The sequence below is a fragment of the Montipora foliosa genome, chromosome 1 (genome assembly GCF_036669935.1).
Source record: "Montipora foliosa isolate CH-2021 chromosome 1, ASM3666993v2, whole genome shotgun sequence".
NCBI lineage: Eukaryota > Metazoa > Cnidaria > Anthozoa > Scleractinia > Acroporidae > Montipora > Montipora foliosa.
In genome coordinates, this window is record NC_090869.1 from 44653671 (window position 1) to 44678670 (window position 25000).

A 25000-nucleotide genomic window follows, 5' to 3' on the forward strand; every position below is an offset into this window, starting at 1 on the left:
GAAGTTTCATTATTAAAAGGCGAAGTCGTTCCTCATTTTAAATATTTTGCTGTTACTGAAGTTGTATCAACAGCAAAGTCGTCCCTCAGTTTAACAGTTCTGTTTTTTTTTTCTGGCTATCCCTGTTGAAATGAACGATAGTTTGATCATTTGCAGACAGTGCAAGAGGCCACCCTATGTTGGTGTGTTTGTGACGTATTCCGTCACGTATTAATTCTGCTGGGAATGAAACGTAACTACGCAACGGAGGTTGTGGCATCTCTTGTGTTCGTTTTTTTGCAACACAAATTGAAAGAGCGTTTCATCATCGATCAAATTTCGAGGGAAGTTTTATACTATCTGTGGACCTTGTCAGTGAGAGCATGGCTTGTTTTTCTGGGAAATGCAATATAAGTGCTAAATTTGAGTGAAGGGAACCACCACTGTTTCACCATAATTTTGCAGTTTAGCTTTCTGTAAATCAGACATGCAAGAAAGCGCAATCAGGGGAGTCCTAGGTTTATCATCGACAAATCAGTGACAAAAAGCCATTTTTCCCTCAGTTAAAACATTGAAAAGCCGGCTTCTCGATATTTCTCTTCTGTGCCCCATGGAAACGCTTGCTACGCAGACCAGCAACAGAAGATGCGACTGACATTGGAAATGAACGTCTGTTACACAAGTTGACTGCATAAATTGCACATCCATTTGTTCACAAATCAAGTAAGCATGCAGAACGAATTTCATGATCTTTGATTAAGCTTACATCTTGATTATAATAAGCGATGGTAAACTACTTTGCTTTAGGATGATGACCAAACCGTGTTTAACAGGCCGTTAACAAAACACAAAAATGAGCTAATCCATTTCTTTGGTTTTTGTTGCATATGTGAACGCTAAGCGTGTTAGACAAGTACCATGTGAACGTGTTAGGACCGTGACATGCACATGTGATCACCTTATTCACTGTTTTCCCGTGGAGGGTGAAATATTGTTTTTTGAGATTCTGTTCCTTCCCTGCTGGTTGTGAGATAAACAAAGTCACGACGAGCAAATGATTTAACTGTCAAAGTGAAAAAAAAAATTATTTTACTATCTCCTGGTCTCTGTGAGCACATATGCCAGACAGTGGCTTTCATGGCTGGTAGCTGGGCACCACAGATGGGCTTAAAACCTCTCCACTGGCCTTAAAAGGTCAGTGATCAGAACAACTTACGAGGAGATGAAATTCAAACTCTAAAGGCATAAACACTGCTTAGCGTCAGTCTTGGACCTGGGGGTTAGAGACTAAGAATCTTCTGGAGGATTAGTGTGGTCCCAATGACTGCAGAGACTGACTACAGAGAACTACGGAGATTGCATTCCTCCCAACCCAAACAACCAACCACCATTGACACAATCTTCATCAACACCCAATGTATGTTCCTGATTTCCTATGCCAGAAGAGAGTAGTTGACGATGTTCTCTTCAAATTTCTATAATTTCTACAATTGCTCGATCACCACAGTTTAGAACTGGATGATTATGTTCCATCTTCTGTGTTGTCTCAATTCTCGTCTCCCACCAGATCTTCACATTCCCATCCTCTGACACCATCACCTCATTCCGAAACTTGTTATTATTACTTTTTCCACACATCAGCGCACTTCATACCATACTAACTGCAAAGCTCCCATTACACCCTCAACACGATTTAATCATGCCTCCTCCTGTGCCCCTCTGTGCCAAACCAGATGCCCACTATGATTGTTTTTGGTAGTTTCAAAAAAAGGAATGTTCTTTTGTCGAATTAACGAGTCCGGCAGTGCTGAGACTGAAACCCATAACCCTATGCAGAAAAAAAACCATTAGCAGAGAGTGAATGTGCGTGCAGAATTACAGAAAAGAACAAGAGGATTCATAAGAGGCAAACTTAAAGCCCCGTTCAAACGGTCATGATAGTTGATGATAGTTGATGATAGTTTCAACTATCATTCACTATCATTGACTATCATGTTTTGCGATCGAAACGGTCCATGATAGTTTCATGATAGTTGACGAAATCGCGCAATGTGCGGGCGTAGCTACCTGGTACGCTAGTCTCCTACCTCCAGTTCTTTTTCTTCGCTTTTGCAGTTTTACATCCCGATTGTGGTAGTCAATCCGCAAAAATTTGTTCCACAAACATGCCGTGCCTCCGTACTCAATCTATTAGGTTTGCATATCAAACTACTACTCCACTTCTCGTTGTCTGGTTTTTTAGCTTTTTTAGCTTTTCTCACTTTCTCGCTTTCAGCGTCACTGTCGTCCGAATATTCGTCCAAATTATTGTTTTGTTGTTCCTCACAGGACGATGGCAAACTTGCGGTAGCCATATTGCATTGAGCCACCTTGGTTACCCCTGCTGACCGAAAAACTATCATGCACTATCATCCGCTCGGTCAAACGGAAAAACTATCATGAACTATCATGTCGAATTTGAACGTGTCCAAACTGCATGATAGTTGATGATAGTTGATGATAGTGAATGATAGTTCGTGTTCAAACGTGCGTGATACTTGAAACTATCATCAACTATCATCAACTATCATGACCGTTTGAACGGCCTTAAGACAATGTTGGGCTGCCCCTGTAAGCGACTGGAATCTTATGCATACTTTTTTCCTTTTTCAGGATCATATATGTTTTTGCATGGAGCAGCAATGCATCTTTTAAGCATTTTTTCGCATCAACCACTGTGACTTCAGTTCAAACCTTTTCAAATTATCAAGTCCCTAAAATCATGTATTCCTTAAGCGGTCATAAGCTGTATGAGCTGACAGAAGACTTGAGAGAGTGTGTTGTGCCAAAATGGCGAGGAATTTGAACGTCCCATTCAAATCAAAACACTATTTGCCACTACTGTACACTGAGGTGTGAGGACTAGAAATATGATTGATATCTTATATTTAATTTGTCATCAACATTTTGTCTTTCCTTTCTGGTTGATAGCTCTACATTCAAAAGAAACAATTAAGCACAGCAGCCCTTAAGTCAAAAATTGAAAATGTTGTTGCCCAGTTGAAGATACCAATTCAGGTATGGGTTGCATTAGTCAGTGTTGATGAATGGTGGGATAGTATCAAAGTTTTTCCTCAGGGGTGTTCTTGAGGCAGATGTACTAGATTAGTTTTTAACTTTTTTTAACTGTTATTTCCCCTAGGTCTTTGTTGCACCAGGGTTAAATATTTATCGGAACCTGCTTTATTGGAATGTGGAAGCATCTGGTCGAACAGGTACATACTAGAATAATTTAATTTTTGAAGGAAGATTTAGCAAATGATACGATACGCAATGTGACCTCCATGTGGCTTTTTAAAACAAACTGTTATGAATTGTTGGTGGTGCTTTTGTTGTTCTTGGTGAGCAAAATGTGCAGATGTATTTCCGGCGGTTGTTTCTCTCCCCCGAGAAAATGCATCTGTGAACTCGAGCTGCAAAACTATTTCTGTGACATAAATTCTTTTAGTTTTTTTTTTTTTGGCCAATCACGTTGCATGCGAGAGGAGACAGTTGGGTGATCTCCACGCAACTCTGTAATCCTTGTCACTAGTTAACCTTTGAAACGTACTATGAGTGAAATGCCAAAGAATTAAGATTTCCTATGGTGGTGAATGTTGCATTCTTTGACGGACAAAATGTGTGTGGTTGCAAAGGAGAAGAGAAATGTATTTGGGAAGATTGCTTTGGAGTTCTCCTCTTTGATACTTCGAGCCAATTTATGTGGGCTATCTGCCACACTAAATGCTATTATCGACTGATACGACACAAGAATGCCGTACGCAGAGTGGATAACTTTTTTTATGAGGAATAAATTAAAAGGCAGTTTGACAGTGACATTACTCTTGAAGTTAAGAGATTGGCATAAGATTTAAGCAGCACACTGAAGGCGAAGAAATGTCTGAGTTTTGGTGACGCTTGTTGGAATGTTTTGCCATAGTTAAAATTATCCAGAAAAGCAAACATAAAATCGCTCTGAGGACGAATGTAAACCCTGGACTTTGCATAAGCCCGATTGCGCTGGGGATGCTTAGCCCTTCGCCAATTCTAGCGCTTGTTTTTGCACCACCAAGACCACAAAACGCAGCTTTTATGTTTATATATTTTCCTCTACAACCACTTCCTAAACCCTAAACCCAAGATGCTAACTTGAAGGCATTGTTAGAGAATAGGAGATCAAAGGGCATCTTACCGTAGAATACTCTAGTGAAACAATCCGAAAAGAATTGGGAATGGGTAAATCGCAATCACAATATTTTTCTCAAAAGAGTACCGCACGGAAGAAAACACGACAAGCAAGGCTACATGATAAAGTGAGGACTTTTCAATTTGTGTAGGTTAAACTGATGGCAACATCGCGTTTCTTCTTGGTTGCAACATTCTTGCTTGTATCCGCCTGGTGGCTACAGAAAGTAATTTCTCGTGTTCCTCTAAGCGGATCTAGACTTCTCAAGCTGTGAATTTTTGGCGACAGATTTGGCACTGTCAAGCGTCACATTAAGTGCTAAGCATCTCGGACTGGTCCTTGTTCACCTTTTTGGTTGTTGAACTTGAGGTGCTTGATCTCGTTCATCTGACTCTCCGTGCTGACAAAATATTTATTTGCAGCCTCAATCATCAGAAATACCATTTTAAATGGTATTTTAGTTCGTTACTGTTCAAATTAAGCTTTAATATATTATTAACATCCACAGCAATAGAAGTTGCCGTAAGATTTTGTTTTAAACTCTTCTTGATTGTTTCCTCTTCTTGATGAACCATATTTATGGTGACCCGAAATGTGCAATTAAAAAAATAGGTCACCAAGCTCGTTTGGGAGACATAACTTGCTCAAGTTACTCATTTAATCTATCAAGAACAAGTTTGTTCCATAGGTTCACGCTACTTTTTGCAGTAATAGGAAGCACAGTTTTAACGTAATTCTTGAAATAACAAAACAGGTGTGTTGTATTGTTCAAAAGGAATAATTTAATGTTTGTTTTATGGCACAGGCACACGTCATGAAAAGACACTGACTACAAATATTCCTCGGGTGTGTGATCTGGAGTAGACAATTTTTGAGTCCATGAGTGATGGATATGAATTACATAATTTTTGAAAACAATAGACCAATTTCGATATATTAAAATTCAGTCCTAAACAAAAGACATCATCTCGAGGCTCTGGGGAATAAACTCATACAAAGCCTTACATTTATTCTCCAGAGCCTCGAGTTGATGCCTTTTGTTTAGGACTGAATTTTAATATATCGAAATTGGTCTATTTCCACAGCACAAAGAGGAGGAGGAAGAGAATAAAATTATGCCAAAAAAGATATCTCACCAACCACAAGTTTAAGGAGGTTCGGAGGGATTCTTTCATTGCGCAAAGAGTGGATCACAATATCCACAAAAGAAAATATGAAATAGGAAATCAAGCTTGTTAGGTGTTATGAGATAAGATTTGTTATCTTGTATTCTCGAAAAAGACTATCTGCTGGCATTTTTTTCATCTTTATTCAGCTTTTGATCAAGAACTCAAGTTCCAGTAGAATTTTTTCTCGTGTCATTTATTAGGCTAGAGATTTTGACCCTTTCCAGCCTCCTTATGTCAGTTCTCATTGTTAATTATTGAAATCGAGTTTATTTTTGTTCTGAGTTGTTTTTCTCTTTTGACAGACCAATGATGGTGTTCCTGTTGACTTAAAACAAAGCTTCTTTGTTGGTGGTATAAAATAGCACTTGTATTGTTTATTAAGATTCCACTGCCATAAATTTCAATCGTTCAGTCGTGTTCTAAATAACGGCTTGAACACTCCTGAATATACAAAATGTATTTTTCTCTAGCTATTTAAGAGTACATGTCAGTAAAATCAAGCATTTGGAATTTTCACGGCTACAGCCCAAAAATCGATTTTGCTCAAACGTTTGTCCAGATGTAGGCTATTATATCTGTAAATGCTCTGAATAGTTATTTAAGTCATCAGCATTTTATTTTTGAGAAAATGCCAATTTAGAACTACCTCTCCAAATCGCCATGTTCTCCTCACAAATTAACACTGCCGTCCGATTTCGCTATGAAAACCGATTCGCGTCAGCTCAAAACCTCCGAAAATCTGTTCTATGTCATCTAGACATTCGGTTAAGTGATTTTTGGGAAATGTGAACCACGTTTTGCACCCAAAATAAGTAAAACTTTAAGAGGCCTGATTTTAGCTCACAGAAGGTACCCCTGAAACGGTTTCGTTTTTTAATATGCAATAAAGCTCTAAATATAACAATACTTGCATCGTTAACTCTAAGTGATGAGCTTTCACATGATATAAGAATTTCTCTGGGCAAATATATATGCGCTGCGTGACAGTCTATCAAATTCATATGTTTTTGACCTTTCGACGTTGAATGTCCTTATTTGCATATTCATAAAATTTAAAAATTTAACACCCTCGTTTCAACTCTTTTACATCAAGAATCACAGTTGTAGTAATACGCCCTATCTGTTTGTCTTAGCTGTGGCTTAGAACCTCCAATTTTACCACAAGTTGCATAAATAATTGTATTAATACGTTGGCCAACAGTTGGTACACTTCCGATGACCATTCAATATGTCCTTGTCCCAGTGGTCACTTAACAATGTTGGCTTTCCTTTATTTCGGTCAAAGATGGCTTTACCATTTTCTGATAACCTCATAATATCACAAACTGAATATCTATGATTTGCAAACTTTTGCGTGCAGCTGGGAGCCAAGTCAATGAGTCGCAAGGTCATGTGACATTTAAATGCCACAATCAACAGATAAAACATGGACAAGCGACATGGGATTGTTGTATGTTTTTTGAAGGAACTAAAGAGCAGAGTAGTATTTCTTTAAGGGCAAATCAGAGTTAAGTGTGTTTTTATTTGATTTTCAGAATACTCCTACCAACCCCTTCCCATATAGCTTGACCCAGACCTCCCTTGTGTGCTTGCGTATTATTGCAGTTTAAAAGTAAGTTTTCAAAGTTTCATTCAACACCATTGCGTTAAAATTATGCACTTACGCAGCCTGCTATAGTGGCGAAGGAGTTTTCCCTCACGCAAAATGAGACTACTTGACAAACAAGCAACAAGCATTTTTCAGTTACTGTACTGGTTATAAAAATTCGCGATATGTGATAGGCTCATCACTCATGCCACCTCCTACTGACTCGGAAGATTCCAGTGGTTCACATAAAAACATTAAAAACTCGCTCACTTTTAATTTCAAAACTGAAACTTAATTTTTTAGTCCAAACCTGTTAACTTTGAAGGCAGTTTTCTTTTTTGCACAGTAGGTCCGACATAGGTAACCATCAACTGACAACAGCTGTTTAATTGACTAATTTGCTTGTTTCTCTTTTTATAACCAACGAGGTTAATTGCATTTCTGCACCTGGATGGGTGGTTAGGACTATTCTAAGAATCGAAGTGAATCAATTTTAGCACTGATGTATTCTTTCAGAACTTCTGGTGTGTTGCTGTATCCTTTCCGACTAAAAACTGTCCCATGGCATTGCTGGAAAATCTCTTGTCCATGTATTTATCTGTTGATTGTGTCATTAAAAGTCACGTGTCCTCGCGACTCTCTTACATATCGCGGCGAAAGGGATACCGTTACCAGCTGCACGCAAAAGTTTGCAATCACAGATATTCAGTGTGTGATATTATGAGGTTATCAGAAAATGGTAGAGCCATCTTTGACCGTAAGAAAGGAAAGCCAACATTGTTAAGTGAACACTGGGACAAGGACATATTGAATGGTCATCGGAAGTGTACCAACTGTTGGCTGACATATTAATACAATTATTTATGCAACTTGTGGTAAAATTGGAGGTTCTAAGCCACAGCTAAGACATAAAACAGGTAGGACGTATTATTACAACTGTGCTTCTTGATGTAAAAAAGTTGAAACCAGAGAGTTCGGTAATTAAATTTTTAAATTTGATGACTATGCAAATTAGGACATTCGATGTGGAAAGGTCAAAAACACATGAAGTTGATGAACTGTCACGCAGCGCATATGTATTTGGCTAGAAAAATTCTTATATCATATGAAAGCGTATCACTCAGAGAGTTTACAGGTATTGCTGTTGGAGCTACAAAACGATGCCGTTTCAGGGGTACCTTCTGTGAGGTAAAATCAGGCCTCTTTACGTTTTACTTATTTAGGGTGCAAAACGTGGTTCAAATTTCCCAAAAATCACGTAACTGGATGTCTAGATAACACAGAACAGCTTTTTGGAGGTTTTGAGCTGATGCGAATTGCTTATTGTAGCGAAATTTGACGGCAAACTAAGCGTTAATTTGTGAGGAAAACATGGCCATTTGGAGAGGTAGTTCTAAATTGTCATTTTCTCAAAAATAAAAATGCTCATGACTTAAATAACTATACAGTGCATTTACAGATATAATAGTCTACATCTTGAAAAAAATTGAGCAAAATCGATTTTCGTTCTGTGACCAACTCTTGTTCAACTTTTGTAGATATCCACTCTTAATTTTTAAGACTGAGTTCATGAGAGGACCAGGCAGATGTGATACAAGCCATCACACCGATTTCAATGAAACTTGGCCAAGCAACCCTGAAAGACAGAGTGGGTTGGCTTTGGGATTTTTCTCAAGGTATTTAGACCCCCCCCCCCCTTCCTCTGGTTTTGGGGCCAAAATTCTCAAAATTGAACCAAAATTAGCATTGAAATCAAAGAAGCTTCCTGACCACAGAATACAAGAATACAAACAATTTTATTATCATTTTTCCTCAAGGAAGACTGGTCCGTCAGTAGCTTACCACAGTGGTTTCAAATCATACAGATTGACAGGTGCCAATCAAGAGTTGTCAATACCCACCCAAGTCACGAAAGATTTAGCTATTATGCAAGTTAGGTCAACTCCTGATTCAAATTTAGTAAAAGTTCAAGCTTCTTTTGGAAACCTATTTATATTATGATTAACATCCATCCTTGCTCTGACAAGAGCAAGAATAAAATGTTTGTCATCCGTTCGTTTATGGCGTCAACAGGCGTTGCAAGAACATGAACAGCGACCATGTCCAACAGAGAGAGATCGGCAAATCAAAGAAAATAGCCCTTTGCAGGATTAGTTCTTAAATGCAATTTTAAGGTTAACAGGACTTAAGCTGTCTTTTATTTCATTTACGACAAATGAAGGCAATTGAAGGCAAAGATAACTGAAATATATCTCATACGAAATTGTAATAACGCCTAAAGTCCAATGTCATAACATTAATCTGTCTTAATTAATTTGTTGACCAATTTTCTGCTAGTACGAATTTTCCTGGTCATTATCATCTTGTTTGGGTTGTTTTCAAAACCATGCTGAGTAGCTACAGTCACGAAAATTGTAGTGTTTTTAATGTCAATACTCCCCTACACACAGTGGCATTGAATATTTTCGTGTGCACAATTGTCCTTTGTCGCATTCCGTTCTAAAATAATCCTTTTGTCAAGGTTGTCGAGTCCTGAGTCCAAGCAGAGGCTTCTTCTTTAAGTATGGTTTTAAGAAACCTTGAATAAACAATATCATGTTCAGCACTACAGCTTTATTTGAATTGAACGAGTTCCACATCGATTCCACGTCAACAACAACATGAGCCAAGGAGCTTGAACAGTGGTTGCAGACCACAGTAACACTGTCAATTCGTTTGTTGCATTCGTTCGTTGAGTGATTTTTAAAGTGCAGGAAAATTGCACAAGATCCTGTTTTATCACACGTTGAACCTAAAATTATTTTTTGTCTTTTCTTGTTATCGAAATATACATAATTTGTTACGAAAGATTCCCTACGCAAAAAAAACGTCACTTGGTGCAAATCGGAACTATCAGTTTTTATCTACAGCCTCGTTCAGACGCCGCTCCATATCTGATGGCAGGGTTTTAGCTAAAATCGTGGCCCCAAAAACATTTTTTTTTTCACGTCTTGTCCTAATATTTGCCCTAATAAAACTTGCAAGCATGCACTTCTCGGATAAAGATGATGAGCCGGAGGTCCCGTCTCAGCCGTTGTTCATTAACTCTGTGGGATGTTAAAGATCCCACACACTATTTAAAAAGAGTAGGGCATGGAGTTCCCGGTGTTGTGGTCTGACCTTTCCAGCATGTGGTTAATTTCATTAGGTTCGGCACATGGGTGGAGCGGCGTCTGAACCGGGCTTAAGATCTTTTCCGCGACAATGCAGTGCTCATTTTTTAACTTGCAAGGCTAGGTGTAGGATCTCAGGCGAATGGTTTTACTTTCTTGCTCGTTTGCAGCTCATTCAAACAAAAATTGGGACATTTCTAAGCGTTATCCAGGGGTCAAGGAATTGTTTCCTTTGACTTCTTGTAAGAAAGATGTCAGGTCGCATCTTAGGACAATAAAAGTGGGTCAAACTAGTCTTGCAACAGAGAAAGATTTAATTCTTGCACATACTGGTCATTTTCGTGAGGATGGAGCCAATATGACAATATGTCCAGCGCACCGTGCCGAACTTGGAACATTTTGGCGACCAAGGAGAAAATGTGCACACCCTCCGCATGGAAATCAGAAAGGCAAGCCAGAGAGGGCAGCTATTCTCACAATGAGCTAGGAAATAATGGCAAAGTGGAACGCACTCGTTCCGATTGGTGGAGGTAAGAGGGCAAAATTAGTATGATTTTGCGTTTGTGTGCCGTAAAGGTGACAGTATTTCTTTAGTTTCGCATTTTGCCCAACATAACTCTTCGCAATTAACCAGGAATTTGCAAACTTTGTCGAGGTGATCACCTTGTTGCTATCCGAATTGACCAGCCCAGTAATGTCTTATTCGTTGAGGATCATGGCGAGCCATCTGCAGATGCAGATTATGAGGATGTGTCTGAAACAGTGATCTCAACAGAACCGCATGCGTCTGATGAAACTAGAAGGCTACCCAAGGTATGTTTTACAATTGTGACAATACTGAACCACTAGATTTAAAAAGTTAACACTGAGCAAACTAAATTCAAATAGTTGTGAACTGTACTTTACAAGAAGAGAAGAGAGTAATTTTTTGTTATATCTTGTGCTTGACGTTTGGAAGGGTGTGGCAATCAATGGGAAATGTGGTAAAATTTAAAGCCAAAATTTATCTCGCAGAAAAAAATGCCGGAAATAACAGCTAAAAAGATTACCATTGAGCCACCATTTTAAGCAGATCGTCCGCCTACAATTCAACTCTCTTCTTGACTGAGCATTTGGAATGGACGTTCTGCACATTTCTCGTTTTCCTTCCACTTAGACGGTTAGAGATGATTAAGTATTATAGATATAATATCAGAAATATTAGAGATATAATAAAACTTTGTCAGAGGTGTCAAACGACGGTATGGGGTGTTGAAGAATTATTTGCCAGTTGCCGTCCGCTTTAGTTGTCTTTGTGGACATCATGCAAGGTTTTTTTATCACCCATAAAACAATGGAGAGTCTTCCTTGCTGCCTTTAATTTTCTCGAGCCTCATTTCCCAAGATTTTCTTTCATGACATTGAACCTAACTGCCAGTCTTGGTACACAATGCACAAGTGATGTGCCAATCAATGGGTTTACGGCTGTAGAAACAATGACTTCTTTTGTCCATGATTTCAATATCAAAATAATTATGTTTTTAATTGAGCGACGCCTTAAGCGATACAATACTAAAATCACTGGAGCATGGTTTAATAGCTCCTTATCCAATAAAATTTCAAGAATCCCATCGGCTAAATGCGTTTGTATCAGTTAACCATTTGAAGGTGAATGTGTCTTTTATTACAATTTTAGGCCAGAACGTATGTCCATTTGTTTGAGGAATGCGATCAAAACTGGTTTGCGGTGGCTTCAATCATAGAGCATACACTCACAACCGTAAAAGAGGGAAACCCATCCATTCAAGAAGCACTCTTGCACAGTGACAATGCTGGATGTTACCATTGTGCTTGTCTCATCCTCTCACTTTCAAGCCTTGTAGACTGTGCAGGCATTAGGATCGCCAGATATGATTTTAGTGATCCACAGGCTGGAAAGGACGTCTGTGACAGAAGAATCGCCACGGTTAAAAGCCATATGAGGCGTTACATCAATGAAGGGCATGACATCACAAGCGCCAGTGATGTCAAGGTTGCTATCGATTCCTATGGTGGTGTCAAAGGGTGCCAGGCAGCAGTGGTGAAGGTGCAGGAGTACAGTCTCACCATGAAAAAGCATACAATGCTCCCAACAATTTTAGTTTTGAGTCCGCAGGTCTGTGTGTGTGGAAGGCTTACAATGTAGGCCCCGGTAAATTGTTTTCACCAGTACAGGTGAAAGGGCTTGGGCCGCTTCAGGGACCAACTGACTTGTGCATTCTGCAGCCCTTCAGCATTCCAGGTGAGGAAACCGGTGCTTTCAGGTCAACAACGAGGAGAGCTGTGCTCCAACAAGTGCATCCTAGCACGTCACAGTTGCGGGTTGTCGAAGAAGAGCCACCAGCTGGTGAAGCCACGAAAGTGTATTTCTCCTGCTCCGAGGATGGATGTACAACAACTTACCAGTCTTATGGTAATCTACAAAAACACCTAGATGCAGGAAAGCATCTTCTTCGCCTTGAGATAGAAACCACTTATGACACCATTAAGAAAAAATGGGCTGACACATGCGCAGAGGTCTCACGTAGTTACCTACGGAAAGAAACAGGATCAAGTTCTGAAGATGCTGTTGACCATCCAGTTTGTAAGATCCCCCAAGGATGGGCGCTGTAAACATGGAGGTGAACAATCCGCTTCACTGACAAAGTGAAAAGACATCTGAAGAGTATCTTCCTGGAAGGCAAAAAGACAGGGAGAAAAGCCAGTGCTGCAGATGTGTGTAGCAAGATGAGAACTCAGTGCGACGAGAGCGGAAGGAAGATGTTCGCCAAGGAAGAGTGGCTGGTGGCCGATTAAATAGCTCGGTATTTCAGCAGACTATCTGTGCTGTATAGGAGTGGCCGACGGGCTCTAGAACAAGTAAACCGTGACTCAACCAAAGACGAAGAGGAGGACTATGTCGCTGAGGCAGAAGAGATCACCAAGAGGCTTGAAATACAGGGACAGCTGGAACTGTGATCATACAATATACTCCAACCACACTAATGCTGTGCAGTCAAAGCTGCAGTTCACAGATTGTACCATTCTTTTCCGCGGCCAGTTCAAAAGTTCCAGTTAGGCTATCACTGGGATAGTATAAATATCGTGGCCAGCTTATTTGCCAAAAACAGCCGTTGGTTTTACAATAAATTATTCTAAACACGTTTTTCTTAGTTTTGAGCTCAGTGCTCTCATCTGAGTGGCCTCACTGTAGATCATTCACTGTTAACAGGATAAGTAGCGTATCTCCCTAAATGCTAAACGATCATATTTAGCATTTACAGGAGATGCACTACTTATCCTCCTCAAATTCACTGAGTTATCTGTAGAAAAGCAAAAACGCTTGCCTTGTTTAAAACACAGTGTTTTCCAACACTACCTAGAAGGTACTCTAGAATTGAACATTTCGAAAAAGTTTTAGTGCCGTAGCGTCTTTCGATTTGAAAATACTGCATCATTTGAACTTTCAAATTTTCACCTTGCGTGACACCAAGACAGTGGCTGTCAGGTTGAAAAAAACCCAAAACCCTTCCTTAGAAGTTTGAACAATTTAAGGGTTTCTAGTATGTTCTAGTATGTATAGATTCTGTTGATGCGTATTTATTCCAATTCATGAAAAAAAAAGAAGGCGTTTTCATGGCAAAGTGAATTCCAATATTGTACTTGTTGATTTTCGGCGGGTATATTTGTGTAAAATATTGGTACACAAGGATAAAAAGCCATTTAAAGTCGCGTGTAATGCTTCGGCCAATAACTAAAAAATGATGTACCACACAGACTTTAACGTTCATAGCATTTCACTTTCTTAGCCTTTTTGTTGAACTGTTCAGAAATTAGTTTTTGTTGCGTGACATTCATAACTACCACTGACCAACACCTTGTGCTCGCATTTACCTGTACTCTTGAAGTGCTTACTTGTGCAAGATTGCAATAGCATTCATTAATCATTTCTGTTTAGCTCGGGAATCTATTCGCCAAGGCAATTATAATTTCAGCACCAAATGCGACAAAGGACTGATGTTTATTCTTTGGCGGAGAGCGAGGTAGAGAGTGGATTACATGTCACTACACAGTACCAAATTTAAACCGCAGTGTTTATGACTACAGTATGTGGCCCTTGGTCCACGAGAAAAAGGGGTAATCTTAAATATCTTACCTGAATCAAAAGGCCACGATATGAAATTTTCCCTGAAGATAGAGTTTTCGTTTCTTGCGCTAAAAGAAAATCGGTGTTACACTCCACAAAAAAAGGCGGTTTTTATCTACTTTAATTCGTGCAAACTAATCCAAAACATCAACACATTTTCTCTCTCTCTTTGCACACGCAATTCTTTCATCCCATAATAGTCTGCATCGGGCTTGGCCCAGTCTCTTGCGTCCTACTCATTACACACTCCCCGTCCAACCGAAATGTCCTCCCGACATTTACATGAGTGACGCTAACTTACTAACAATAACAACTGCGGTACAAAAAGTCTAATTCTGTTTTGCCCTAGTTGCCGCTGTTGAGATACTGAGCTGTCCTAGACAGTGTTCACTTTCAAAACCTTTTGTAGGCCATTTGTCTGAGCTGTACATGGTGCACGATTCCTACAATTTATGCATCCTTTTAGAAATTAGTTCAGTTCCCTTGTCTCGACAATGAAATCCTCCTAGTCTAGGCCGTCATGACCAATTCCTACTAGTGCAATGCGAGTGTTAACCCACGGTGGGCTATCAGCAAGGTGCGCCTAATACTGGCTTATCCATTCAGGCTGTGGTATTACATTCGGTAACTGCGACTGATACAGTGGGTACCATTGGATTTGTGGGTTACAACTGGGTAATAGCCATCCGGCCAAGACGGGTGGCGACATCACCTGTGGGGCTTGGATTGTGTCTTCCACGGGATTGAGACGCTGATATTCCGGTATTCCCAATTGATTGTAAGTGAACGTCAGGGGTGGTCTTCTGTCTCTCCTTGGCTGTGTGCTATCCTCTGGGTGTTCCTCAGTGTCTGAGTCTTTACTTTCCGGAGCGGCGTTTCCTGTTTCGGGTAGGCTGGCATATTCTGCTGCATGTGGGCCAGCGTCTACACTCGGTTCAGCCTGGGTCTCGGCGAAGGCATCTGACATGTCCTCAGAAGCCACAAGATCACGCTGTTCCTCTATGTCGATAGGTGGAATGTCCATTTCAGCTACAGGGCCAGGGTCATGGACGGCAGGAGGGTACGGAATGGGTATACCATATTCATCGTCTGAACTTTCTCCGTTGTTGCTGGTGTGGGGTGGTATGGTGAGAGTAGGCTTGGACGTTTTGTGAGCCACCCTGTTGTGGGTGGGCAGATCCAAGGGTAAGCCATCACAAGGGAGAAGCAAATTACGGTGTAAGACTCTCTGTTTGCCACGACCATGCTCAGGCTTTACTCGATAAACAGGGCTGTCAGCCATACGTTCTTCAACAACATGTATTTGCTGTTCCCAATAAGCACGGAGTTTCCAAGGTTCTCCTCTTTCTGATAGATTTCTCACGAGGACACAGTCACCAAGGTACAGAACGGTGCTTGAAGCTTTCTTGTCATAACAGGCTTTACTTCTGATGGATGATTTCACAATTTGTCTGGAGGCTAGGGCGTATGCTTCTTTCATATCTCTTTTCCACTTCTTCACATAGTCCGGGTAATTGACCGGCTGCTCTTTGTTGCCCAGATCAAACATCAGGTCAACTGGCAAGCGAGGAGAACGTCCAAACATTAGTTGAAATGGAGAAAAACCAGTGGATTCATGCCTTGTGCAATTGTAAGCGTGGATGAGTTTGTTCAAGATGTCTTTCCAGTTGGTTTTCTTTTCCTCAGGTAAGGTTCTCAACATCAAGAGCAGGGTACGGTTCATCCACTCCACTTGGCTGTTACCTTGGGGGTGGTATGGGGTAGTCCGAGAACTAGCCTTTCCGCTCATACATTCAAAGTGGTGGAACAATTTGTTTTCGAACTCCCCACCGTGGTCGTGATGTAAACGTGCCGGGAAACCAAATCTGGGGATAAACTCATTGTGTATCTTCTCAGCAGCGGAACGGGCAGACCAAATCTGGGGATAAACTCATTGTGTATCTTCTCAGCAGCGGAACGGGCAGTCTTGTTGCGTGTCGCATAAGCTTGTGCATATCTAGTGAAATGATCAACAATCAGCAATACATATTCAAATCCACCCTTGCTCTTGTCCAGATGAAGGAAGTCAATAGATACAAGTTCAAAGGGTGCTGATGTCACTACATTGTGCAACGGTGCCTTGGTAGTCATGTTTGGTTTCTTCTGTTTGATACATCTGCACTTGCGCTTGACAAACTGTTCAATATCATCATACATATGAGGCCACTAAAATCGAGATCTCGCCAGATCAACTACTCGGTCCACTCCAAGGTGTCCCATCTCTACATGAAGTTCCTTTAGCACTAATGGTATGAACTCTTTTGGTAGAACTAATTGTAAGTTAGAGCTGGTTCGGCACCGCAGGATACCTTGACCGTCAATTTCCAATTTGTTCCATTCTCTCACTAGAGTGTTAACATCGCGGGGATCATGCTTCAGCTGGGTTCCATTTGGTCTGGCTCCATGAAACTTGTAGTGAATTACTCGGCTAATAACAGTGTCCTTATGCTGAACCTCCTTAATTTTCTGTGGGCTGAATAACTTCACGTTTAGATCCTCCGGTGTAATTTCAGGTGTTGTCGCATCACCAATCACGCTGTTATCCGTGGGGTTGAGCCCTTGGACTGTTCCCTGACCGCTTGAATAGTAGCCCCAAAAACGTCCTGAGATACTTCCTCGGTGCAGGTTCTCATGTAACTGTCCACGTCTAATGGCATCCTTTGACAAGACATTTGCATCAACATTCATTTTGCCAGGCCGATATTTAATGGTGAAGTTGTAGTCTGGTAATTCTTCCACCCATCTGTGGCCAGTAGCATCCAGTTTGGCTGACGACATAATGTACGTCAGCAGGTTGTTGTCAGTGAATACAACGAACGTTGGGGCGTAGAAGAGGTAGTCCTTGAATTTGTCAGTGATTGCCCATTTCAGAGCGAGGAACTCTAGTTTCCCAGAGTGATAGTTGATAGTGATAGTTGCGCTCTGCTGGCGTGAGTGTTCTAGAGCCATATCTGACAACTCTCAGTTTGCCTCCCTGTTCCTGATACAAAACTACACCAAGGCCTTCGGATGAAGCGTCTGTATGTAGCACAAATGGCTGCTCGAAATCAGGGTAGGCCAGTACTCCTGGTTGCATTAGTAGGTCAATGAGGAGATTTAATCGTTCCCGGTGTTCTTCAGTCCAGTTTATTTTTTGTTTTGATGACAGTTGTCCTCCTAAAGTTGTCTTTCTCCTAGTTTTGGTGGCCTGTGTACTTGTGTCTACAGCTGAAGACAACAGAGCATACAGTGGTTTCGCTAATCTGGAGAAATCCTTTTTGTACTGCTGGTAATAACTGATGAAGCTGAGGAGTTTGCGTAGGGCACCCACAGTCCTTGGCTTAGTTTCTTTGAGCGCCTTCACGGATGCTACATCGGCTGGATCCATTGTATAACCATCCGCTGTGACCACCTTTCCTAAATAACGAACTCTCAGCTTGAACAGATTACATTTCTTCGCTTTCAGTTTGATACCATGTTCCTACATACGTTTCAGCACCTGTCGCATGTCTTCTACATGTTCCATAAACGTCTTGCTGTAAACCAGGATATTGTCAAGATAGGGAATACATATCTCGTCCCGCACGCCCTCCAAGCAGTTCTCCATATACCTCTGGTAAGTGGCTGGGGCATTTTTCAAAACAAATGGTATGCGGTTCCATTGGTACAACCCCCAGGGTGTGATGAATGCTGTTAAATGGTGGTGTTTGTCCGCTACGAATCCCTGATGATAGGCTTTCCCTTGGTCAAGGACTGAGAAATAAGTGTTACCACTAAGGCTATTGAGGATATCTTGAATGCGGGGGATGGGTTATCGATCATCCAGGGTTTTACTGTTCAGCTGATGATAGTAGACAAATAGTCTTAGGCTACCATCTTTCTTTCTTATGCAAACCACTGGTGACGAATATGGTGATTTCCATTTGCTTATCCAACCATGAGAGATCATGTCCTGCAGGTGCGTCTTCACCTCTCCATACAGGGGCTTTGGGATGGAGTTGTACGTCTTCTGCACTGGTTTGTCGTCCTTGAGGTCAATCTCCAACTCTAATTCCCTAGCACAGCCAGTATCATTGTCATCTACCGCAAAGGAGCTGCTCTCCTCTTTTAACATTGCTGTCACTATGCTCAGCTGCTCACACGACAAGTGGTTCAGGTCAACTGGTGGGACCCACTGCCCTTGCTCTTGTTCATGCTTCCCAGGCTCCCGGTTTCCACCAGTATCTTCCCCATCTGTAACGCTTTTAGCTGACTCTTCCTCCTTATGTTTGACCGGTAGTGGGGTAACAGACTGCACTAACTTTATCGTGCCCAGTTCGGTACGTTTATGTAAAGTTATCCCCCTCTGTGTTTGGTTATGTACTGGGACAAATATTCTACTTGATGACCTGGCTTGAATTCTGCTAAGGCACTCCCTCACTTCTAGCCCCTCAGGCCAAGTTTCTTCTTCTTTTGGTTCAAACACAACTGGTAAATCCTCCTCTAATGGTCCAAAATGCACTGGGCAATTAATCCTCACAGTCTCTCCTGGGGCCAAATATATGTCATGCCTTCCAACCCTAATCACTCCCGTGCCAGCCTCTTGTTCCTTAGTCTGGAAGAAGTTAACGAGTGCTTGCGCCCTGTTTCCTAGTACTGACGGAAACGAATCACTCACTACTCGCGTAAGCACATTTGGGGTATCAGAATTGTCTTTTCTCTTTATCACCTCTTCAATGACATTGAACCCGATGGTGGGATACTCTTGGTTATCCTGACTGCCTACGAGTATAGGAACTTTCAATGGTTCTGACTGTTCAACATCCCCAGCCAGCTGAAAGTCCACCTCAACCCAACCATCATATGAGATTTCTGTACGATTCGCAGCCTGAAGGTTCAGTTCCTCCCCCTCCAGTAATTCACTAACGTCTCTTTCTAGTTCACCGAGTAGGCGGATCTCTTTCCAGCGCTTTGACATAACACGGACCTGAGCACCAGTATCCCACAGGGCATCCACCTTTTATCCTTGTAGAACACAGCTTACCATACACCTTCTTCCCACCAACTTTGTTAGTTTTGTATGCTGTCGTGGAGTTAGATGGAAGGGGAATGACGTTTTCATTTGGTCGACACTTTCCCTAGACTGTCTAGATTCCACATCTCTAATTGCTTGGCAAAGTTTCTTATGTTCCCCCCAATACATTGTTTGACACACGTTTGAACAATAATGGCTGGCATGGCACTGTAAACACCGTAAGTAATGATTAGCCCATTCTTCCCACTTCCCACAGTTCACACATTGTTGGGACTGTCCCTGCGTCTCCTGGGCTGCTCCCTGTCCTGCGAGAGCGACCCCCGGCCGTTTTCCTGGAGGTTTTCTGACCTTTGAACCCATTGCTGGGGGCACTGATAGCTGAAGTGTCCATGCTCTCCACACTTGTGAGCGACTTGTTGCACAACGCCCTGTCTTGTGGGCTGTTCACGCCGAGTGCCAAGTTTTTGCCACCGTTCCATTTCATTGCTAACTGGCACATTCAACTTCTCAAACAGTTCTTCATCCGTCGCTTTGGTATTTTGTAGGTAAGGTTTTACTTCCAATTTAATACTGTCACTCCGTAAACCAGTTAGCAATGAATGTAGGAACATGCACTGGACAAGCTTAGGGTCATATTTGAAATTAGAACCATCTTCTTGTGAGCTGAAGAGTACTTTATGCTTAAGATCGAGGAGGCGGACAAAAAATTCCTGTGGGGTTTCACCACCCTCTTGCGCCCCTGAGCTGAGAAGTTGGTACATTTCAGTCGCACCTTTCTCTTGGTAATGTGACCAGAGAATTTTGTGTAGCATGGCTTACCTTCAAGGTAGCTTCGCAATCGCAGCCCGGGATTAATCGCCCGAATAACCGCTTCCGTTACTTCCTTCTCCTGACAGCCACGATTCAGCCCAGCATTAATTTGGTGGGCCAGGCTGGTAAAGCTGAGTCGATCCTTATGACACGAATCTCCAGTCTGGCCTGATATTTTAAACTCTTTCTTGAATGATGGGATTGTTGTCGATCCTTTCAATGTGCTAACGCTTGCCTCGTGGAAACCTGGTTTCTGTTCTGTCTCTTTTTCACTCTTGATCTCTGCCGGTGGTTCCTTTTTGACCGCAATCGCATCCTTAAGTTTCTGTAGTTTTTCGACATTCAGTTTTTCAGCATCCAGATATTTCGTGATCCATTGAATCAGGTCAAGGCGGCCCGTCTCCTCCTTCAACTCTATTTGTAGTTCTGCACATAGCTCTCGAAGGCTCACTTCGTCCAAGGTGCAAATGGTGGCCCTTAGCTCAATCTGCGTTTCTTCCAGTTCCTCCGCCATTTTCTGTCACGTCGGGGTCACCAAATGTTACACTTCACAAAAAAGTCCGTTTTTATCTACTTTAATTCAAGCAAACTAATCCAAAACATCAACACATTTTCTCTTTCTCTCTTCACACGCGCGATTCTCTCATCCCATAATAGTCTGTATCGGGCTTGGCCCAGTCTCTTGCGTCCTACTCGTTACATTGGCAAGGTTCCAAACTGAAATATTTTTCTTGTAATTCGAAAAAAGGTGAACGTAATCACGAGCCCTTCGTCTGTGAATCATGTAAGCAGCCCAAAAAAAATACCCGTGAATCCCGATAATTTCTGTACAAACATGAAAATATATGGATTCTTTATTATCCTTGATATATCGCAGCTACAGTCGTATTGTATGTCGTTGTGAGTATGAAATCTGCTTTTATTTTCCGTTGCGTGACAGTCTCCCAACACAAGCTCCATTATAAGACCATATTCGAGATATTCGAGACATAGAAAAGAAGGTAACCTGTTCATAAACATGTATAAAGAAGATTTGAAAAAATATTCAGTTAAAGCAAAGACAATTTTTTCATTTATCGAAGGTTTTCTCTGCTTTGAGAGATTTATGTTCTCTGGGGTCATAAGTAGTATTAGTCGCGGACCAAGGATCCTTATGCGAAAATTGTTGATATTTTTCAAGAGTTGATAAAACAAAAGTTTAAAACTCTGCAGAAAATTCGTTCCCAACTGCAGAAATTAGTTTATCTATAAATCTGTTCCGCAAAAAGTCATGTGTTCCCGTTGCCTTTTTACACAAGCCAAGTAAACATGACCATGTAAGTTATGGAGCCGCAAAAGTAGAGACTTTCTAGAAAGAGAAGTTAACACATGTCCTGTCAACAAACTTGAATTCCGCACATTTACCGATAGTAGGAAAGCCGAAATTTCGTCATGTGAAAGAAGAATAATAAATAAATCATCGGACACATTTGTTTTTTGGTCGTATTTTACTTAACGATGAAATATGACATCATGTTCGGAAAAGTCGCGGACCAAAGACTTTGCGGACCAGGGGGGGCGGCGGGTCTAATTTGCAGGTCGCAGGTTGCGAGTTGCAGGTCATTGTTTCACAAATACAGAAAGTATCCTAAACATTCTTAAAAGCTAACCTTAGGCCTAATTAGGCCTAAACAAAAGTTTTTAGGCATAAGGTTAGCTTTTATGAATGTTTAGGATACTTTCTGTATTGGTGAAACAATGACCTGCGACCTGCAAATTAGACCCGCCGGACCAGGGGCCACATACTGTATAGCTGTTCAGCATGCTTGGTTTTGAAAACAACCCAAACAAGATGTTAATGACCAGATAAATTCATTCAAGCAACTTTTTGATTAACAAATTAGTTTTGGCAGTTTTTCATTCGGTATTCATGTTGTGACAATGGATATTTTAAGCGTTATTGCAATTTCGTATGAGATATATTTCAGTTATCGTTGCCTTCAATTACCTTTATTTGCCGTAAGTAAAATAAATAGCCAACTTAAGTTTTGTTAACCTTAAAATTACGTTTACGACTAATCCTATAAAGGGTTATTTTCTTTTATTTGTCAATCTCTTTCTGTTAGACATGGTTGCTGTTCGTGTTCTTTCAACGGCTGTTAAAAGAACAGATGCCAAAAATTTTATTCTTGCTCTTGTTAAAGCAAGGATGGATGTTACTCATAATATAAGTTGGTTTCCGAAAGAAGCTTGGACTTTTACTATATTTGGATCAAAAGATAGCCTAAATTTCATCTGAGGAAAATCTTTTGTGACATGGGTGGGTGTTGACATCTGATGATTGGCACCTGTCAATCTGAATAATTCGAAACTGCTTTTCTAAACTACTCAAGGACCAGTCTTTCTTCAGGGGAAATGATAATAAAATTGTATGTATTCTGTGGTCAGGAGGTATTTCTGCCTTTATGCTAATTTTGGTTAAATTTTTGGGATTTTGGCCCCAAAACAAAGGGGGGTGGTCTAAATATCTTGAGAAAGATCCCAAAGCAAGCCCACTCTGTCTTCCAGGATTTTCTGGTGTATCCTTCATTTTCATTGACATCAGTGTGATGGCTTGTATCACACCTGCCTGGTCAGTCCTATGAAGTCAGTCTTAAACTGAATTTAATGTCTGGAACTTGTCTTTTTATATAGAAGACCCAATTTTATTGGAAGCAAAACACAAACATTGGTGGTCTAGGCTCTAGTTTGTCTTTTCAGATGCTGCAGGTCGTGCGGAAAACTGGGCTCCTGGGAAAAGGAAAGACTTTTCCTGCAGTGACAGAACAGTAAGATAATATTTTTACACTGTAATCTCTGATTGGTTAGTTTTGCTGCTCTAATGAAGTAGTCATGCACAACAGGGATTAAGGTGTTGTCTTTCAGCAAAACACAAGCCATTACAGGTAAGTTGATGTAACATATCTCAAACCTTCTAGGGAAACAAAAGAGATTCATATTAATCGCAGCAAAAATACAAAATTATGTTGGGACGAGCTTCTGGTTATTAAGAGACTGTTAGTTAGGATGAGAGATCAGTAATTTGTAACCACTTCACTACGGTGTGCATACAAATTTAATTATAATGCTAAGCCTGGATAGTTAAAAAAAACTCTCACCTGTAATTCTGCATATGTACTTATTGTTCTTTATCAGAACAAAAAACATCATTTTAAAATTGACCTCTTTGGTAGGTGTAGGTAGAGCCCTTAGTTGACTATTTACTGGGTATCATTACTTTCCCCAAAGAATTACTATAGCTAAAAGGGACCAAATAATTATGATGGTGATGAAAATGATAATAATGAACTTTATTTTGGTGTCAACTGTATCTGTGCTGAGTCACTAATTGAGGACACTGTACACACATCAAATCAATTAATGTCATAACATAGGGTTTCTTTTTAGTAGAGGGGAAAACTAAACTACATGTACCCGGAGAAAAACCTCTAGGAGCAGAGAAGAGAACCAACAAACTTCACCCACATGTGATGACTGTGAAGTCTGGAAATCGAACCCGAGATATACTGCTGGGAGGCGAGTGCTCTTAACAGTGTGCCATCCCTGCTCTATTCCTGCTCTTTAAACCTTGGCAAGGGTGTGGGAAGGATTAGTAGGGCATTGACAGTGATGATCAACATACAGTATCACTAGTACAGTAGTACAATCATAATGACATCATGGGTGACAAATTATTCCTTAATTTTGGTGCTAAATTTCAGCGTTAATTTATAAGTTCCCATGCGAAATTACAATGTTGTCATGGCACCTTTTCCTGCAGTACCAATATCATAATACCAGAATTTACCAATCAAGTGAAGCTATGATCCTTGCAGGTATAAACACAATTTTTGCAATTGCGTAGAGAAGCCTGAAGAATTCAGGACTTCAACGGGGTTTGAACCCGTGACCTTGCGATACCGGTGCGATGCTCTAACCAACTGAGCTATGAAGCCACTGACGTTGGGAGCTGGTCATTTGTGGGTTCTAATGTTCCTGTGAGGAATAAATCAATGATGAAATGATATATGAAATGGATCATATATGAACTGCGGATATGAGATCAAGTGAAGCTATGATCCTCGTAGTTATTAACGCAATTTTTGCAATTGCATAGAGAAGCCTTAAAAATTCAGGACGTGATTTCATATCCGGAGTTCATATATGATCTATTTCATATACCATTGCATCATTGATTCATTCTTCACGGGAACTTTAGAACCCACAAATGATCAGCTCCCAACGTCAGTGACTTCATAGCCCAGTTGGTTAGAGCGTTGCATTGGTATTGCGAGGTCACAAGTTCAAACCCCGTTAAAGTCCTGAATTTCTCTGTCTTCTCTACGCAATTGCAAAAATTGCGTTCATAACTGCGAGGATTATAGCTTCATCATTGATTCCTTCCTCACTGGAACATTAGAACCCGCAAATGACCAGCTCCCAACGTCAGTGGCTTCATAGCTCAGTTGGTTAGAGCATCGCACCGGTATCGCAAGGTCACAGGTTCAAACCCTGTTGAAGTCCTGAATTCTTCAGGCTTCTCTACGCAATTGCAAAAATTGTGTTTATACCTGCAAGGATCATAGCTTCACTTTATTGGTAAATTCTGGAACTGTATTTGTGTATTTTTCCAATCATCACCCCCTGCCCCCTTCTCAATTATTGTGATCTAATTTAATGGTCATGTTGTGTGCTAAATATCTTATTGCAATGCAAAGAGCTTTATCTAAAGAGCTGCAGCATATTAACTAGGTGAATTGTCACTTTTCAGAAAGTACTGCACCACCAGGTTTTTAGGTACCTTTGAAATTTATGAAGTTGTGTTGGAAGGGCTATATACATATATGCATGAACAACTCAGTAATTTATACTTTTTGTGTCTTCCTCTAGTTTGCAGCAAACAT

General features: G+C 40.9%; 1 pseudogene; it reads left to right on the top strand.

Annotated features, from left to right (window-relative positions):
- LOC137999444 (bifunctional polynucleotide phosphatase/kinase-like) overlaps positions 1-25000 on the top strand; it is a 244082-nt pseudogene that overhangs the window by 162669 nt on the left and 56413 nt on the right.